Genomic DNA, 6,370 nt, shown 5'->3' with positions numbered 1-6,370 from the left:
TATTCGCGTTGTTATCCTTTTCTTTGTCCTTCGTGGAAGAAAGGGGGACGAATGATAAACGAACGACGGACAGAATTAATTTCGTATTGGTCGAGGTTTACTCTCGCCGACGTCTGTCATTAATTTAAGCGCAACAATTACACGACCCCCTCCGTATAATTCTTTCAGGGCCTGTCAAAAGGTCGTGAGCGTGAAAAAATGTGGCGCCCCTTTCGAAGGACCCCTTTTCCCGATGCGGCAGTCGTAGAAAGAAAAAAAAATACCGACGCGTCGGCTAGACCTACACCTCGTCGACGTTTCTAGCGTAAGATTACAGGAACACATCGTTCAAACGCGTATGTAACGAGTATACGTGTCACGTGTGCGGCCAGATGAACGGCAGATTCCGAATATCGTGTTGCACCAGAGAGGGTTGAACCATGTAGGAAATACGGAATAAAAGTCGCGCGCCTCCCACAGGGTGACGTTGCTTTCTCTGAGAACGCGTTTGGAAAGAAGATACGTTGGTCCAGAAATACGACCGTTCGTTTTTCGAAGGTTCCCATGATAAACGCGTAGGCTCTTACGAAAAACAGATTCTGCTTCGTTATTATTCATACGATCGTTTAATAACCACTTAATGTCCCACGTTATTAAATATTCTGCTTAAGAAAAAGAAGAAACAATCTCGAATATATGTATAAAGGATACATATTAATCGATTTTGTAGTGCTGGCCGTGATTCGGTCGACCATTCGATCGTACATTTATCATAAGAGTTCTTTCAACCGAGCCCAATGAACAGCGACCAATTACGTCTGCTTTCGAATTCGATTTGAATTTATAAGGCGATCCCATATATAGAAAGATCGGACGCGCTGTTTAATCGATCTCACTGATTTATATTGCCCCACGGTTTATCGTGTTTACGGAGGAAAATATCTGTCGGTTGATTACAGAAGGCATCGTTAAAAGCATGAAGCGAAACGCACCTCCACCGGGGAGGGATTGCATACCTAACGTCCAGGAGTACATCTCGATGGCGCGCACTGATACAACGCGTCAGTCCATGCTTTTATCTATATATTTTATGGCATCGCCTTTAAATAATGATAGCTTCTCGAGCGTGCTCCCATCGATAAAGAATACGGTTCTAATCGAGATGAATTCGCGTCCGCCAAAGTTGCGAACGCGTTTTTTCTGCGTGCTACGTTCATCGACATTGTCGTGATTTACATATATCGATTAATACCTGTGTCGTGATATCGCTGCGACAAAAGTTGCGTTTTGCGTGGCCACGCGTCACTTTGCCGATATCAAGATTTCTCTCGTTGACAGACGTTACTATACCGAAGCTTCGAGCTATCGAACGTTCCAACGATGGCGCTTTCTCTTCCGAGTTGACTTTTTCAAACGATTCTTAACTCTTAATTGTCAGATGTAATAAATGTTCAACGAGTATCAGTCGTACATAAAGCTGACAGACACTTCGGGATCGTTATAGCGATACAGTTTGTCACAAATCATCTGGACACCGGTACCTGGAACGTTCTAGATCCTCGATCGGCGCTACATTCTGGTCTCGACGTTCTCTATCGAAACTTCTAAACTGATTTTCAACGAGATTTCCAGCTTGACACCGGCAGTTTGTTAACAACAGGGATCGATGAAAGATAGTATCCTTATTTCGGTACGTAAGAATAGTCAACGAAATGGAAGACTCTCGTCGCTATTCTCGAGGGACAACTAGGTAGAAGGAAAAAAGGAAAGGGGTATTTGAGAGGCATACTTCCGAGAGAAAAATCCATCGTCTCGCGGCGCAATGCTCGTTCGAGTGAACCTATTTGGAACGCGATCGTAAAAGGAGACTGCACTCTCCATATCGGAGTCTGAAGTCTCCATATTATTCGATCAGACTCGACGTTACCTAAATTGTTTCAGCCCGTTCGTGTGGCCGCCACGGAAAATTGGAAAAGCGTCTAGTCGACGAGGACAGAGGGGCCCTTTTGAGAGACCGTGGAAGGACGCTGAAGGGTGGGGGGAGGGACACGTACGGAGTGCGACAATGTAGAGGACGAGGCGACGTCAGAGGTTAGCGAAGGAATATCGATCGATTTAAAGGAACGTGTAACGGCACGGTGTGGTGGGAAAAAGAGCGTAAAAGCGACCGGTCGAAGTCTCAGCTCGCGGATCGTACATCGTTCCATTTTGTCGTTCGACCGTTACGTGACTCTCGGCCCTTGCGACTATTTCGTGCGATAAGTCACAGCGAACGGCGCACAGGAAGGGAGTATAAAAATCTGATCTGGATCGCGTCCCCCTTGTAAATCATTTCCTCCGTCCTTAAAGCGTCATTCTCATCCATAACCGGTATCGATCGGCCGCCTAGTCTAACTCAACGCTTTTGAGGAGATCTCGCGGGAGGATCTCCCATCGCGTCGCTGTTCCCTTGTTGATAAGAAAGCTAATCTGTTCCTCGTGTTAATGCAGGCACTCATACATACCTACGTATATACACTAAACTACGTGTTTTCGAGAAAGCGGTAAAGCTTGGGCGATCACGTGAAAAAAAATGGAGAGAGGTTCCAACGGGGTTGAATTTTTAAACGTTAATCGTTCGAAGGTGGTGCACGATGGTTCTCTACGTGGAAAACGAGGAGCGCGCACGCGAACGGGGGTTGTTGGTGGGCGGATCGGCGCATTTATCCTCCGTCCCAGCTCCTTTTCTTCCTTCAGAGCGTGGCCACAAATTTTCCCTCTTCGTTCTGCTCTCATTGGACACCACGGGGAATGCCAGGCGTTTCCATTGTCGAGTGCCGCGTCGCACAATGCCCGTTGCCCTTGCAGCTGTCGCGGCGGAAACAAATTTCTAATGTCGCACTAAACAAACCGTCACAATGGTCGGATCTTCGTGTGCCGGGCCATTCGATGCGCGCTTGGATTCGTATTATTGGCCGTGGTTCGGAGGCCGATCGACGCCAGCAGTCACTCGAACAATGGAACGCGCGTCCACCGATCGACTATTGCGTTCGGCGAGCGTCACGTATGCATAAGCGACACCGGCTAACGAACCAGGCACGAGCCTCTTGACGTATTAACGCCGGATTTGTCGGATCGGGGAGATGCCAGATTTATAGGGTCACCCTGATCCTGACTATAAGTATTTCTATTCGCCGGGTCACGTAATCGGGGTCCGATGCCCCTACACCGGTAGCACGTATCTACTTTGCTTCGTTTGTGGAAAAACGTGACGAACACAATGCTGGTACACGATGTTACGCGGTTGGTAATCTTGTCGAGCTAATGTCGAGCACGGTGGGTAGACCGAGCGGTGGATTTTGTTTGAATCAAACGGTGATCGATGACTCGGGCTTACGCTGGCTTTAGGTGTGACACGGCATTTGGGAGAAATAGTGGTGGCAACGCTTAAAACGTGGACGCTTCTGAAGCGTTTATGTGCAACATTGAAAATACGATGTATTTAATCGCTGTTTGTATTCTTCTAGAAAGAATTCCGTTCTCGCTGATAACTATATTCCTACATCATACGATTCTTGCTTGAATAACTTTCTTTGCAAAATTCTAAAACAGCGATTATTATGCTTGAACCTCGTTCGGATTAGTTAAGCGACTTGAAAGCAAAATGGCTTGACTAAGGAGAAAAAACGTAAGAACTTGACGGGATATTTTAATTGAAGTAAATGATAGGGTTCACACCGAAAAAATGTTTCCGATCGAAACACGCTTCGTGCAGTTTCACGATACGTAGAATTCTGCCAATCACAATCCCCCGTAAGCAAAAATAAATATTCCACGGTAGAACAAGATTAACATTACTCAAACTAACCGCGTTTTCCGTTAGAGAAAACGCGTTTTCATATCGAGTCGATCGAAGGGTGAAAGCGGGGACGGAGAAGAGAGTCACAACGAGATTGAGTCCCCGCAATAATCCATCGCGAATTACGTACTCTGACGACGCTTCGTCGTCGACGTTAATCCAGAAAGGCCGACGTGATTGGCAGTGTCAGGCCGTGGGATGAAGCGCCGTGGCGCTGGCAACCGAAGCGCAAGGAGAGTAATTTGTATTCACGTTAGGTGTTGTCTCGCCACCTGGCAGCCCGGCCATCCCTTCTCGTCCTATCCGCCAGTCGCCCACACCTTTTCTCCCTCTCTTCCCTCTCCTTCTGCCATTCTCATCCTTCTCGTCCTTCTCATCTTGTCTCTGCCCCGACGCGCTGTCCGTCCCGCCAGCTTGACGTATGTCCCCATCGATCACTTTCCTCGCAACCCCCTTCTGGCTCGCGTTTCCACGTCCACCTTGCAGTGCGCAGCGCGCCGCGCCATTGAAATTCCAACCGGGTATAATAAGGTTTTATTGCTTTCGCGGCTGGGCTCGAAAACAAAAGGGAGAAGGTCGAAGGGTACCGAGCAAGACAGAGCGGGGGGGCTGCTAGCAGAGGACCGACTTCCGAGAAGTTCCGTACGGAAGCTACGTAGTTACAACCAAGAGTCTCGTTAAATCACCAACGACTATTTAAGAGGTGGATGTTTGCGTATTCGAAAAACCCCGATTTTAGATCGGTAAACAGATCGTTAACTTTGAGATGGCCCTTCACCTTTCGACAAAGAAACGATAAACGAAGAGAAGTTCAAACTGTTAGTGGAAACGGAAAAGTTTTTATAACTCGAGTCTTTGAACTTGGAACATTTGATGTTTTTTAGTAGTCTGTTATTTTTCTCGAAGTAAGTATCATATGTGACGCGTCATTCGATGAAGCGAATCGGAGGAATATTCGTGCTTCGTATTTCGTTTCGCATCGACGATAAAAGTGATGTATTAAATACGATCCTGTTGTTCGTCAAATTCTACTCGATATCGTTATCGATCCGGGAGCTGAACTGGCTAATTCGTGCTGGAAGAAACGGACGAGCGAGATCGATGGGAACAACGACGCGGAAATAATCGGCAAACAGGCAATATGTCAGTAGGGTTTCGGACCGGATACGCATCGTACGGACTTGTTAACCAAAAACAAATACGACTGGGGTAGGTTCTAACACGAGTCAAGGCCCATGGGATTATCCATCGCATCTCGTTTACGTCGCGTCCCTGTCAACCACCATCTGGTCTTGCTTTTGACGATTTATTCTTATTGGATGTCTCCTTTCCTCTTTCCGCGAGGAAGCATCGCGTAGTAATAAGAAGCAAAAAAAAAAAAGAAAAAAAAAGGAACGAAATCGCACGTACGTCGTCATATTATGCAAACAGGAGCAAAAAGGAGCCGGGCCAAACAGAAAATACGTATTTCCATGCCGACAAGATAAGAGGTATGAAAGGGACGCTCCTCGTACGAGCTGGATAAAAATTTCTGTCGGAACGTTGGGGAGATTTGCGGACTACGAGAGAGATATCGCGAAACGTACATTGAAAATTCGGTAAAAAGGTTGTACAGGGCTGTTCGTCGGAGTTGCAGGTGCGAAAATTTACAGGAAACGCGTCCGAATTCCCTGAGCCAACACGAAATCGCTCGTTCCCACAGGCACCGACCGTGTGTTTTCATAAGATACGAAAGAGAAAGTCAAAGCCCGGCTCGTATCTTTCCCCATAGAGAACCGTAGCTACCAAAATAGATGGATATTAACAACGTTGCACGGTACTTCCTGGAATGTATACTCTCTCAAACAAGTAGAACGTCTTTTTCTTTTCCTTCTCTACTAGCAGACACGGACGAATAGTGAATATTCCTTGTCGTGGAAGGGAACAAAATTTTAGAGAGAGGAGAAGTATCGTTTCTTGGCCACGGGTCAACATTTATCACATTCAGAGGTTCGCCACTCGTTGCGCGGTACAAGTGTACGTGGACGAAGGTATCCTTTGATCATCTTCGCATCTGGTGTAAAAGATTTAGACCGACCAGCCCATGCTCTTTCATCCCTGCATCGTTCTGTCTGCGAGACGGGCTTTGCCTCCCTTTCTCGCTCTCTTAGCGAACCTCTCGCCGCCACGGCCGTTTGGGAATACAGCCATTATCCTCTCGACATACAGATGAAAGCGAAACCTGACCACGGAATGGATTTATCCGGGAAAATGCGGCATAAAGGGGGACGAAAGTTTTCCGCTAATGCTGCCGCAGACGTTGCGCGACCGCGGTCTATTTTAAAAAATATCCCTCGGTATTTTAATCGCGCTACCTTCTACTTTGTAACTTCCTTCTCTTTTAGCGCAACGTACGTTTTTAAGCAACAGCTTGCGCGCACACGATTTCTCTCTTTGCTCTTCTCCGCAAATTTCCCACGAACCGTGGCGATCGTTTCATCGAACGGATATTCACCGCCCGACGAGATCCACCGATATCAAGGTACCCGCCGCTCTACTTCCATAAATTCATAA

The sequence above is a fragment of the Bombus pyrosoma genome, linkage group LG7, assembly GCF_014825855.1.
Source record: "Bombus pyrosoma isolate SC7728 linkage group LG7, ASM1482585v1, whole genome shotgun sequence".
Classification (NCBI taxonomy): Eukaryota; Metazoa; Arthropoda; class Insecta; order Hymenoptera; family Apidae; genus Bombus; species Bombus pyrosoma.
Note: the sequence above shows the minus strand (reverse complement) of the source record.